Source organism: Bubalus kerabau, chromosome X (genome assembly GCF_029407905.1).
Source record: "Bubalus kerabau isolate K-KA32 ecotype Philippines breed swamp buffalo chromosome X, PCC_UOA_SB_1v2, whole genome shotgun sequence".
Taxonomy (NCBI): domain Eukaryota; kingdom Metazoa; phylum Chordata; class Mammalia; order Artiodactyla; family Bovidae; genus Bubalus; species Bubalus kerabau.
The window spans coordinates 142,578,561-142,593,244 of NC_073647.1; the positions used below are offsets into that span (position 1 = coordinate 142,578,561).

At 41.9% G+C, this 14,684-nt stretch overlaps 1 pseudogene; it reads left to right on the forward strand.

Moving 5' to 3' along the window:
- Nucleotides 1-240: 240 nt before the first annotated feature.
- LOC129638931 (heat shock protein HSP 90-beta-like) lies at nt 241-2,559 on the forward strand (annotated as a pseudogene).
- Nucleotides 2,560-14,684: the final 12,125 nt, after the last annotated feature.

Below are 14,684 nucleotides of genomic sequence, written 5' to 3' on the forward strand. Positions count from 1 at the left end.
ACTGAGGTGACTTAGCAGCAGCAGAAGCAGCATTCACAAAAATAATCTATACAGACCCTATGAAATTGTGACTGAAAATATTTGAGGATACATCCATCCCACCAAAATATTTTGAGAAGGATCTCAAGGAAAATGACTAGAACTTTTAAAAGCTGATTGGATTGCTCTTGAGTCACCCCCGCATAGCCTTCTTGCAGCGAGTGAGCCCGAGGCAGCCATTGCCTGCTCGGTGTTCTCTAGTACCTGTGATTCTTATCCTTGAAGATGCCTGAGGAAGTGCACCATGGAGAGGAAGAGGTGGAGACATTTGCCTTCCAGGCAGAAATTGCCCAACTCATGTCTCTTATTATCAACACCTTCTATTCCAACAAGGAAATTTTTCTTCGGGAGTTGATCAGTAATGCTTCTGATGCCTTGGACAAGATTCGCTATGAGAGCCTGACAGACCCTTCCAAATTGGACAGTGGTAAAGAGCTGAAAATTTACATCATCCTGAACCCCCAGGAGTATACTCTGACTCTGGTAAACATGGGCATTGGCATGACCAAAGCTGATCTTGTAAATAATTTGGGAACCATTGCCAAGTCTGGCACTAAAACATTTAGGGAGGCTCTTCAGGCTGGTGCAGACATCTCCATGATTGGGCAATTTGGTGTGGGCTTCTACTCTGCCTACCTAGTGGCAGGGAAAGTGGTTGTGATCACAAAGCATAATGATGATGAACAGTATACTTAGGAGTCTTCTGCTGGAGGTTCCTTCACTGTCCGTGCTGACCATGGTGAGCCTATTGGCTGCGGTACCAAAGTGATTCTCCACCTGAAGGAAGACCAGACAGAGTACTTGGAAAAGAGGAGGGTCAAAGAAGTGGTGAAGAAGCACTCTCAGTTCATAGGCTATCCCATCACACTTTATCTGGAGAAAGAACGTGAGAAGAAAATTAGTGATGATGAGGCTGAAGAAGAGAAAGGTGAGAAAGAAGAGGAAGATAAAGATGATGAAGAGAAGCCTAAATTTGAAGATATGGGCTCAGACGAGGAGGATGATAGTGGCAAAGATAAGAAAAAGAAGACTAAGAAGATAAAGGAGACGTACATTGATCAGGAAGAACTGAACAAGACCAAGCCCATTTGGACCAGGAACCCTGATGACATCACCCAGGAGAAATATGGAGAGTTCTACAAGAGTCTTACCAATGACTGGGAAGATCACTTGGCAGTGAAGCACTTCTCTGTAGAAGGTCAACTGGAATTCAGAGCACTGCTGTTCATCCCCCGTCAGGCTCCTTTTGACCTCTTCGAGAACAAAAAGAAAAACAACAACATCAAACTGTATGTCTGCCGTGTGTTCATCATGGACAGCTGTGATGAGTTGATTCCAGAATATCTCAACTTCATTCGTAGGGTGGTTGATTCTGAAGACCTTCCCCTGAGCATCTCCCGAGAAATGCTCCAGCAGAGCAAAATTTTGAAGGTTTTGAAGGTTTGTAAGAACATTGTTAAGAAGTGCCTTGAGTTCTTCTCTGAGCTAGCAGAAGACAAGGAGAACTATAAGAAATTCTACGAGGCATTCTCTAAAAACCTGAAGCTTGGAATCCATGAGGACTCCACTAACCAGCGACACCTTTCTGAGCTGCTGCGCTATCACACGTCCTAGTCTGGAGATGAGATGACTTCTCTCTCAGAATATGTGTCTCGCATGAAGGAGACCCAGAAGTCCATCTATTACATCACTGGTGAGAGCAAAGAGCAGGTTGCCAACTCTGCATTTCTGGAGCATGTGTGGAAGTGAGGCTTTGAGGTGGTGTACATGACGGAGCCCATCGATGAGTACTGTGTACAGCAGCTCAAGGAGTTTGATGGGAAGAGTCTGGTCTCTGTGACCAAGGAGGGCCTGCAGCTGCCTGAGGATGAGGAGGAGAAGAAGAAGATGCTGGAGAGCAAGGCAAAGTTTGAGAACCTCTGCAAACTCATGAAGGAGATCTTGGATAACAAGGTGGAGAAGGTGACGATCTCCAATAGGCTCGTGTCGTCACCCTGCTGCATTGTGACCAGCACCTACGGCTGAACCGCCAACACAGAGCGCATCATGAAAGCCCAGGCGCTTCAGGACAACTCAACCATGGGCTACATGATGGCCAAAAAGCACCTGGAGATCAACCCTGACCACCCCATCGTGGAGACCTTGCGGCAGAAGGCAGAGGCAGACAAAAACAAGGCCGTCAAGGACCTGGTGGTGCTGCTGTTCGAAACTGCACTGCTCTCCTCTGGCTTCTCGCTTGAGGATCCCCAGACACACTCCAATCGCATCTACTGCATGATAAAGCTTGGCCTGGGCACTGATGAAGATGAGGTGAAGGCCGAGGAGCCCAGCGCTGCTGTTCCTGATGAGATTCCCCCCCTTGAGGGTGACAAGGATGCCTCTCGCATGGAAGAAGTAGATTAGGAATTTCTACCTGCAGACTGCTCCCTCTGTATAGCGTCCCCACAGCTCCTGCAGCAGCAGCAGCCCCGGTGGCCCTGGCCCATGTGGTTCCCTCTGCTGATGTCTAGTGGTTTTATTTCTGTCCTTCTAAGGCAGAATACATGGGCCTCAAGCCCTATCCCTCTCCATGTTTGACATGGGGTTTGAATGTTGTGTGTTGTGTTTTTTTTTGTTGTTTATTTTGTTCTGAAATTAAAGTATTAAAAATAAAGAAGATGCAGGTTTTTTACACAGTTTAAAAAATAGTTGATTGGATTAAATTCTGATTTTTTTTTTTTAAAGATTTTAAAAACCCCTCCCTGCCAACAAGGATGCTCTGATTAAAAGCTAGAAAACAAGACTTGGAAAGCAAGAATTAGTCAGCATCTCAACAACCATCCAAGAGTAAGGAACTCTGAACAGCCAAAATGGGCATCCACCCTACTCAACAAAGACATAACCTTTTTGGTCAGCTCAGCTGTTAGGTTTCCTATTGTGAATTTACTTTGCATTTATGCATTAGTCTCTGTGAGAATGACTAGCAGAAGCCAACATCCCCCCCAACTCCCACCCCACCAAAGTTGGTTAGCTTCAGTCATTCTAACACAGTCAGTTTTCTGGACCTGCAATGTTGAGGTCTCAGTGTATAGGTTCCTGAGGTTCTCGCCATCCTACTGAATCCCGGCCTGGGTGGCCAGCTATCTTTCCTTGATGACATCTCCATCTCCTCTGTCAAAATGTAGCAGTGGCCTGAATTGGGTGAACTCATTTCAGGTACCTGTGGAAAGGTGGAGCCTTTTTTCCAAAAGATATAAAAATATCATGAAAATAGACACTTGATGAACTCGTCAAGTATCAGTCAGTTGCAAGTGAAGTAACCCCAATTCAGATTAGCTTAGGTAACAAAGAGAAACTCAGAATGGCTTAAAAACTTAAATATAAGATGTGATACCATAAAACTCTTAGAAGAAAACAGGCAAAACATTCTGACATAAATCATAACAGTATTTTCTTAAATCAGGCTCCCAAGGCAAAAGAAATACAAAATAGTAATAAAGAAATGGGACCTAATCAAATGTATAAGCTTTTGTACAGCAAAGGAAATGATAAACCCAATGAAAACACAACCTACAGAATGGGAGGAAATATTTGCAAACTATGAGACAGACAAAGGCTTAATAAACTAAATATACAAACAGCTCATACAGCTCAATACCAAAGGAAAAAAAAAACAGCAACCCAATCAAAAAAGAGTAGAAGACCTAAATAGATATTTCTCCAAAGAAGACAATCCAACTCCTGGGCATATATCTGGAGAAAACCCTGGTTGGAAAAGACACGTGCACCTCAATGTTCATAGCAGCACTATTTACAATAGCCACAACACGGAAACAGCCTAGATGGCCATCAACAGATGAACCGATAAAGATGTCATGCATATATACAGTGGAATATTACTCAACCATAAAAAGAATGAAATATTGCAGCAATGTAGATAGACCTAGAGATGATCATACTAAGTGAAGTAAGTCAGAAAGAGAAAGACAAACACCATATGATATCACTTATATATTGAAGCTAAAAATAATACAAATGAATCTATATACAAAACAGAAAGAGGCTCACAAACATAGAAATAAATTTATGGTTAGGGGAGGGAGGTTAGAGGGGAAAGGGAGGGATAAAGTAGGAGTTTGGGATTAACAGATATACACTGCTATATACTAATTAGATAAACAACAAAGACCTACCATATAGCACAGGGAACTATATTCAATATATCTTATAATAACCTATAATGGAAAAGAATCTGCAGAAGAATATGTGTGTGTGTATCTGAATCATTTTGCTGTATGCCTGAAATGAACACAACATTGTGAATCAACTATACTTCAATTAAAAAATAGCTTAGACACACAAACCAAAAAATTATTTACTCTCATATCTGAGGTTCAGAAGGAAAGCTTCAGCTTCAGGCATACCTGGATCCAGAAGCCCAGTAATGTAACCAGAAATTCATCCCTTTCTATCCATCTCTCAGTTCTGTCTTCCTCTTATTGACTTTCAGTCTCAGGTATGCTTTTATTGCTGGGTGGCAGATATATCCATTAGAAGTTCAAAACTTACTTACCCTTCTATCTAGCAATCACTGCAAAAAGCAGTTGCCTTTTTTTTTTTTTTTTTCACTTTCTTTTTTTTTTTTTTTTTTTATTTTATTTTTAAACTTTACATAACTTTACAAGTTGTCTTAGCAAAAATTCCTGGGGAAGCTCTAGTTGGTCCATCAAGAGTTACAGATCCTTCTTTGAACAGTCACTACTAGGAAGTTTTGTGCTAAATTGTCAATGTGACAATTCTCAAAATGTTTAAGTATGAACAGTGTGAAATATGTGTTTAAATCAAGTTGAATCTCCACCCAAGGGGTGGTTAGTATTTGAAATCTTCTAATCAGGAATCAACACCCCAGGAGTGATTAGCTAGAAGTGCACTGTAATCAGTAATCAACACCTTTCTAAAGTCCCAATAGGAAAAAGATAGCCCACTCAAATTAAGATAATTCAAGCAGGGTTTAATAAGCATATGGTTTACAAAGGTGTAGATAGGATGTCAAGAAATCTCAAAGGATAGTACAGTACTTAGGAGCTAGTAACAGCGAGGCTATTACCACCCTAGGCCCAAAGGGATGAAAGGAAGGAACAGTTTTGAGAACCTAAAGAAGACAGTCATGTAGAGGTTGCCCCCTTGAAGGAATTGTGGCCTTCAAGATGCGTCACAGACAACTTAAGGAGACCCTGTGGAGATAGAGTTGGGGGAATTAATACAGTAACCACTCTCTTCCCTCTCCCCAATCACCTGCAGGCCTCACCTTTGGCCAAACTCAGTTGGAAGCCAGAAAGTATGTATGGGAGCCCATTGATACAGTTCATGTAGGCCAGACAGCAGAGAGAGGAAGGATGGACAGTACGATCTGGACAGGGCAACAGAAAATATTCAGCAAAAGATGTGATGATACAGCACTCAAAACCTAAACATGGGATGTTTCCTAATGAGCAGAAAGAATGTTAGAGAAATGTATTGATGAAATGTATAATAATCAAAGTAGCATATGGTTTGAAAAGCTATAGCGGTTACACCACTATTGTGTGAGAATCTGGCAGGACCAGCAGCCTAATGCCATAGGCGACCCTTGGGTGTAGAACCTCACCTCTCTGTGTCACTCCCTTCAAGAACGCTATCATGAGCCCACATACACGGCTGACCTGTCCTGCTGTCAGAGCACTGTGTCATCCACAAAGGGCTCCCATGCAAGGTGCTGTTCTCAGTGTCTAGGAAAGAATGGAACTTCCCTGAACTACAGAGCAGACAATGGTATGCTTGGGGCTGCTCGCCAAAAAATGTGCATTCTATAGTACTTAGTCTAAGACTTGGTTTCATTGGATAGTTAGGTTAAGGAGGAAGGGCACCAATTGCTTCCTTTCACCAATTGCTAACCACCACAGGCTCCCAAAACTTCCCAAGGGAGTCCAACATCTGCTGACCAGCAAGACTGGATCATGTGCCCAACCCTTAGCAAGGAGGAGGGGTCATTTCCACAAAGTTTATCCAGAATGTATTTTTCCATAAGCAAAATAAATTCTGCTACAAGAAGAAGGTTAGGGAAGGAAGGACAGTTTATTAGGTGGACAGTAACTGTAACTACCCCAGCTTGCTACACTTTCCACTTGTGGATTTAACATTTATGGTTCCTGAGTCATGTTTTTTTGTTTTTAATATTTATTTATTTACTTATTTGACTGCTTCAGGTCTTAGTTGCAGCACATGAGGTCTTCATTGTGGCATGTGGGGTCCTTTAGTTGTGACAATCAGGCTTAGTTGCCTCCTTGCGGCATGTGGGATCTTAGTTCCCTGACCAGGGATCGAACTCCCATCCCCCACATTGGAAGGCAGATCCTTAACCACTGGCCCACCAGGGAAGTCCCATTGAGTCATCTTGAATACCATAACATTCATAAAAGTTGAATTGCCCATGTATTAATACAAAGCCAGGGAAATGGTGCTTAGCTAGTGCATGAGCCTAGCTGACCACCTGTCAACCACATCTCAGAATGGTTTTGTTCTCTCCTACATCTACACAGCTTTAATAAGAGGCAAACTTTGTTCCTTGGGGAAAACGTCCCTCAGGTGATGGCAACTATTGATGTTGACGCTGAAGTGAAGAAGTGACTGAATCTTTTCTAAAAACTAGAACCACATTATATTCAAAAATCATCATAAGCCTGAAGGGACTACTCAGATATTTTCATCTTAGCTGATTGCATATTATGAGTTTAAATGTCACAAAGTCTTCAAGAGCGCCTGAGACACACACTATATGAATGATGTGGATTTACTATACAAAAAAAAGTCTGCATAACCCTTTCAGTTATCTATTCTTACATAACAAACTACCCCAAAACTCAGTGTCTCAAAGCAACACACACTTTATTGACAGTTCCACAATCTGGGTTGGAGTCAGCTAGGCGGTTCTTCTGCTAGTCTTACCAGCACTCACTCATGAGCCTGGATTCACCTGGTGTGTTGGCCAAAAGCTAGGCTCAGCTAGGACATTAGAATGCTTGGATCTCCCTCTCTCCATAAAATTCTCAAGTCCTCTCTCTATGTATTCTCTTCAGTTCAGAGAACTTCCCATATGGCAGGCAGACTTCCTGTATGGCAGCTCAGAGCTCCCAAGGGGACAAATGCAGGAACTACCATGTCTTCCTATGGCTTAGGCACCGAACACACTCTATTAATTAAAGTGAGTCACAGTGCCAGCCCAGATTCAAGGGACAGGAACTCCACAAGGGCAGGAATATAGGGAAACATGGTCCATGGGGGCTGTGGTTATAACAGACCACCACGGCTCCCCTATACTCCAGTTGTAGGTGCATTAGTCTAGTCTTTCACTGAATAAATCCAGATGCATCCTCATTTTGTAGATAATGAAGTGAGGCTTGTAGAGATTAAGAAACTATCCCAAAGTTGCCCCGTTAGATTTGAATCCAAAGACAGTGCTCAATCCACTAACCATAGGATGTCATACTAGCTTTGGAACATACAATTAAGTTCAGTTCCTGGAAATGTATTCATTGGGTGTTTCCGTCGGGTGTTTCCTGGTAGATTTCAAAACAAAGACACCCTTTCATCTTCCATTCTCTCCTGTTTAACCTCAACCCCAATATTATCATCCCCTACTCCAGGACTTCCGGCCACTCAGATTCCAGAGCTCATTTCTCTATCTGCTTTTCTCCAGGCACAAAATTAACCACTCACTGCCACACACAAAACAGCACCCACTCAACAGTTAAGTGTGTGTGTTAGTCACTCAGTCGTGTTCGACTCTCTGTGACTCCAATAGCCTGCCAGGTTCCTCTGTCCATGGGATTTCCCAGGCAAGAATACTGGAATGGGTTGCCACGCCCTTCTCCAGGAAATCTTCCTGACCCAAGGATCAAACCCGGGTCTCCGGCGTTTACAGGCAGATTATTTACTGTCTAAGCCACCTGGGAAGGCCAAGACTGAACTCAAATGCAAGTACACCTAAGTTTCCCTTGTCCCTGATTCCCCACCCCTCCATCCTCCATAGCCTAAGGTAAAGGCTCTCCATACTATTCAAAAGTACTGTCATGCTGCCAACCCCTCCCGCTCCTATCAGCTTTCAGCCAAGGTGGTATCATCAAGGAGGTTTTGAGGCTGTGGACTCTGGGCCAATGAGCTGAGGTTGATAAGCCTAGACTGGTGGTCTCAGAAGGAGGAGAGGATAGCTCAGGGTATAGTCAAGGACCCATGAGTAAGAGAGCCACCAAGTCAGGCCTACTTTATTATTATTATTATTAATTGATATTTTCAAAGATGCAGAGACAGTTTATTGATAAATAACTGTTAAAGCATATTGACATGAAAATTTGACTCTGACAGCTTTTCATAACAGCCTGGTGCCAAGCAAGTGCACTGAATATCCAATTTCATGTTTTCCCCACCATGGTCTCCACAATGGTGATTTGGAGAAGAGACTGAACCAAGAGTGAGAAGGAGAAGAGAAGGCCTACATGAGTCACCCTTGAGCCCACTGTTCCCCAGATTTCAGGTTCTCCCCTCTTGTAGTAATCTCCCCTGTACCCCAGGAGTTTACTTTCCTCCTTATGACAGTACCCTGGTGGCTCAGATAGTAAAGAATCCACCTGCAATGCAGAAGACCTGGGTTCTATCTCTGGGTTGGGAAGATCCCCTGGAGAAGGGAATGGCTACCCACTCCAGTATTCTTGCCTGGAAAATCCTATGGACAGAGGAGTCTGGTGGGCTACCATCCATGGGGTCACAGAGTCGGACGTGAGTGGGTGACCAACACTTTCACTATGACAGTACCACACTCCCTGGGTTTATGCTACAACCCAGGCTGGTACAGGGACCCAAGGTGGGAAGGGGAAACATAGAGGCCTTGCCCTTGCCGCTAGAGGGTTGATGAATGAGGGACAATGAAACCCCCTATGTTTATATGTCTGAGCCCAGCCTCAGCTCTAAGTGGGTGCCATTTTGTGTGTACATGCGAAACAGTTTAAAGATGCGAAGAAATTGTCAGCCTGAATTTTCCAAGATGTATAATCTGCATCAGCGTGAGAAGAGAAAAGCACAGAAATTGATTTAACTCTGTAAATATAATACTAATTATATCCTTTAAGTGATCTATTTACTGTTTAAGCTAAATCACCACTTGGCACAATAGCAATTATGGGCATATCATTAAAATGTGTCCTGTTGGTATGGTTTCAAGTTATATTTGATTCTGATAATAATCCATGAGACTTATTTTATGAGCAATATATGAAAATTAATCTTTTTACTTTATAATTATATCATGAATTTTCCATCTTTGTAATTTGCTGCTCAGAAAATGTGGTCATGGCTGAAACAATTGAAGAAAATGTTAACTGTTACTCAAATCACATATTGCTTTTTCTCCATTTAATTGGTTCTAAAAATTCTAAGAGTTTCCATTTAAAGAAGTCAGCGATCCTTGGCTGTGGCACCATGAAATGTCTGTTCCTTCTTTCAGACATTTAATATGCAGTGTTTCTCTTCTGTTATGCTTAGTACATCTAACATCTTGTATTTCTTAGACCAGGGCCATAAAAGGAAAATGTAGTAGCATATTCTACCTTTACCTTTTATCTATAGATACTTTTTAAAATTTATCTGAGCTTTAGTGCTGAACATTGAGGAGGCAATATATGAGAACAAGTTACCAAGGTGTCAGAGTTCCAGCTCCACAGTGATGATTTTTTTTCTCAGCTCTGCTGGACAGGGGCTATATGTTACAAGATGCTAAGGGCCACGAGATGATAGGGTGACTGGATGAGATCTCTGTGACAAGCAGGCAAGCATATCCAAATTGGGACAGAGATTGAGTAGGTAGATTTACCCTCCCATTTGCTTCTGCTAAGGCACCCCCTGAAAATTGATCTGAGGAAATTGTTGAGTCACAAGTTTTCAGGGTTTGGGGACTGATAGGAGTTAGAAGTAGATGAGGGCGATAGTTCTTCTCTCCAACAATCTCACTATCAGGTGCTGCTGCTGCTGCTAAGTCACTTCAGTTGTGTCCGACTCTGTGCAACCTCATAGACGGCAGCCCACCAGGCTCCCCCGTCCCTGGGATTCTCCAGGCAAGAACACTGGAGTGGGTTGCCATTTCCTTCTCCAATGCATGAAAGTGAAAAGTGAAAGTGAAGTCACTCGGTCGCGTCCGACTCTTTGGTGACCCTACGGACTGCAGCCCACCAGGCTCCTCCGTCCATGGGATTTTCTAGGCAAGAGTACTGGAGTGGGGTGCCATTGCCTTAAACCAAGTGTCAGCTCAAATTCAGGCACTCATACAAGCGTTCATAGCAAGGAGACAGCTTAACCGTCACACAATCTGTACTGAAAGTGCAATGATGTCCCATCCTGGTGACCCTTTGGCCGCTCCTACTGCACCTTGCATTGGAAGCTTCACATGAGATCTATGTGCAATACTAGGACTGTTGAATTTACCAAAACCTCTAGCCAGAATCAGGTAACCAAATCCCCCCCAAAATGGGGAAACGAGGGACCAGTCTAGAATCCTAATCCTCGAGTGCCATCCTAAAGGGATGTGGGCTATTGGCATCACCACATGCTTATACCCTTAGCATGCAAAACTAGGACTTTCTGAACAATATTTCTAGCTACTGCACACTGCTTAAATACCTTTTATTTCATCAGTGAGAAATTATTTCTAATATCCCATTAGGCTAATTAACAAAGCCTGTGATATTGATCTGAGATAAAGATATTCGAGGGCTTATAGCAGTTGCTTTGGGAATGTTGATTTCTGATTAGAGTCTTTCAAGGGAGAATAATCCCTAGAATGAATATCTTCAATTAGAGGACTTCAAATGTGAACAACTGCCCCTAGGGTATAGATTAAAATTAAGAGGCATAAATATCTATCATATTGTCTTTCTTGACATTTAATAAAGTAAATTACACCACAGCAACCATATGCTATGAGATATGATGTTATTATGGCAATGATTATAATAAAAGATGAATTTCAATATTTTGTTTGCTTTACATGTATAAGCTTTTGTCCAAATGAATGCCTTTGAGCTAAGCTTAAAAATCACTTTTGCTAGAATGGCCATATGATCCAGCAGTTCACTTTCAAGGTATAAACGCAAAAGAATTGAAAGCAGAAAGCAGAGTCTCAGAGATATTTGTAGACCCGTGTTCATAGCAGCATTATTTACAACAGCTAAAACGTGGAAGCAACCCAAGTGTCCATGGAGAGATGAATGGATAAAGAAAATATGGTATATACATACAACGAAGTATTATTCAGACTTTAAAAAAAAAAAAAAAGGAGATCAGTCCTGGGTGTTCTTTGGAAGGAATGATGCTAAAGCTGAAACTCCAGTACTTTGGCCACCTCATGCGAAGAGTTGACTCATTGGAAAAGACTCTGATGCTGGGAGGGATTGGGGGCAGGAGGAGAAGGGGACGCCAGAGGATGAGATGGCTGGATGGCATCACCAACTCGATGGACATGAGTTTGAGTGAACTCCGGGAGTTGGTGATGGACAGGGAGGCCTGGCGTGCTGCGATTCATGGGGTCGCAAAGAGTCAGACACGACTGAGCAACTGAACTGAACTGAACTGAACTGAAAAAAAAATGGAATTCTGACATGTGCTATAATGTACATGAATCTTGAGGACATTAAGCAAAATAAGCCAGTCACAAAAAGACAAATACTGTATGGTTCCACTTATATGAGGTACCTGTGCTAAGTCACTTCAGTCGTGTCTGACTCTGTGACCCCATGGACTGTAATTCACCAGGCTCCTCTGTCCATGGGATTCTCCAGGCAAAAATACTGGAATGGGTTGCCATTTCCTGCTCTAATATGAGGTACCTAGAGTAGTCAAAATCATTAAGACAGAAAGTAGAATGGTAGTTGCCAGGGGTTAAGGGATTGGGAAAAGGGACACTGGTGTTTTGTTTTGTTTTTTAATTGAAATGTAGCTGATTTACAGTGTTGTCTTAGTTTCAGGTATACAGCAAAGTGATTCTGTTATATATATATATATACATATATATATATATATATATACACACACATATGTATATACATATGTGTGTGTGTGTATGGGCTTCCTCAGTGGCTCAGTGGTAAAGAATCTGCCTGCAATGCAGGAACTACAGGAGACATAGGTTCAATCCCTGGGTTAGGAAGATCCCCTTGAGGAGCACATGGCAACCCACTACAGTATTCTTGCCTGGAGAATCGCATGGACAGAGAGAGGAACCTGATGGGCTCCAGTCCATAGGATGACAAAGAGTCAGACATGACTGAAGCAACTTAGCATGCATGCATATATATATAATACATACTGATATATATATATGTGCTTTCTCAGGTTCTTTTCCCATATGGGTTATTAAAAATATTGAGTATAGTTCCCTCTGCTATACAGTAGGTCCTTTGGTTATCTATTTTACATATAGTAGTGTATATGTGTTAATCCCAAACTCCCCACCCTTTCCCCTTTTGTAACCATAAGTTTGTTTTCTATGTCTGTGGGACTATTCTGTTTTGTATATAAGTTCATTTGTTTCCACTTTTTCTATATTTCACATATAAGTGATGTCATAGGATATTTGTCTTTGACTGCTTCACTTGATATGACAATCCTTGGGCCCATCCATGTTGTTATAAATGACATTCTTGCTTTCTTTTTAATATCTGAGTAACATTCCATTGTATATATGTACCACATCTTCTTTATCCATTCCTCTGACCATGGAAATTTAGGTTGCTTACTTGTCTTGGCTATTGTAAATAGTGCTACTAGGAATACTGGAGTGCGTGTATCTTTTCGAATCATGGTATTCTCTGGATATATGCCCAGAAGTGGGATTGTAGGATCATGTGGTGGCTCTATTTTTAGTTTTTTTAAAGAACCTCCATACTGTTCTCCATAGTGATTCTACCAATTTACATTCCCACTGACAGTATAGGAAGTTTCCTTTTTCTCCATACCCTCTCCAACATTTACTATTTGTAGACTTTTTAATGATGGCTATTCTGACCCGATGGGTCAGATGGTCAAGAATCTGCCTGGAAGACGGGAGACCCAGATTCGATCCCTGGGTCAGGAATATCCCCTGTAGAAAGAAATGGCAATCCACTCCAATATTCCTGCCTGGGAAATTCCCATGGACAGAGGAGCCTGATGGGCTACAATCCATGGGGTTGCAAAGAGTTGGACATGACTGAGCATGACTAACACACAACACACACATTCTGACCACTGTGAGATGATACTTCATTGTGTTTTGCTTTGCATTTCTCTAATAATTGGTGACATTGAGCATCTTTTCATGTGCCGGTTGATTACCTGTTTATCGTCTTTGGAGAAATGTCTATTGAGGTCTTCTGCCCATTTTTAAAAATTGGGTTGTTTGTTTTTTTGGTATTGAGCTGTATGAGCTGTTTGTATATTTCGGAGATTAAAAATCCCTTGTTGGTCACACTGTTTGCAAGTATTTTCTCCTCTTCTGTAGTTTTGTCTTTTTGTTTTGTTTATGGTTGCCTTTGTTGTGTAAAAGCCTTTAAGTTTAATTATTTCCCATTTCTTTATTTTTCATTTTATTTCATTTAATCTAGAAGGTAGAGGCAAAAAGATATTGCTGTGATTTATGTCAGAGAGTGTCCTGCCTATGTTTTCCTCTAGGAGTTTTATAGTATCCATTTTACATTTAGGTCTTTAATCCATTTTGAGCTTATTTTTGTGTATGGTGTTAGAGAATGCTCTGATTTCATTCATTTACATGTAGCTCTCCAGTTTCCCAGCACTTAAAAGAGACTGCTCTTTCTCCATTGTATATTCTTAGCTCCTTTGTCATAGATTAATTGACCACAGGTGCTTGGGTTTATTTCTGGGCTTTCTATCTTGTTGCATTGATCTATGTTTCTCCATTTTGTTTCTCAAGATTGCTTTGGCTCTTTGGGTTCTTTTGTGTTTCCACACAAATTGTAAAATTTTTATTATTCTAATTCTGTGAAAAATGCCATTGGTAGTTTGCTAGGGCCTGTTATGACCAACCTAGATAGCACATTGAAAAGCAGAGACATTACTTTGTCAACAAAGGTCCATCTAGTCAAGGCTATGGTTTTTCCAGTGGTCATGTATGGATGTGAGAGTTGGACTGTGAAGAAAGCGCTGAAGAATTGATGCTTTTGAACTGTGGTGTTGGAGAAGACTCTTGAGAGTCCCTTGGACTGCAAGGAGATCCAACCAGTCCATTCCGAAGGAGATCAGCCCTGGGTGTTCTTTGGAAGGAATGATGCTAAAGCTGAAACTCCAGTACTTTGGCCATCTCATGCGAAGAGTTGACTCATTGGAAAAGACTCTGATGCTGGGAGGGATTGGGGACAGGACAAAAAGGGGGCGACAGAGAATGAGATGGCTGGATGGTATCACTGACTCGATGGACGTGAGTTTGAGTGAACTCCGGGAGATGGTGATGGACAGGGAGACTGCGATTCATGGGGTCACAAAGAGTCGGACACGACTGAGCGACTGAACTGAACTGACTGAACTGAGAGATTGCATTGACTCTGTAGATTGCTTTGGGTAGTATAGTCATTTTTACAATATTGATTCCT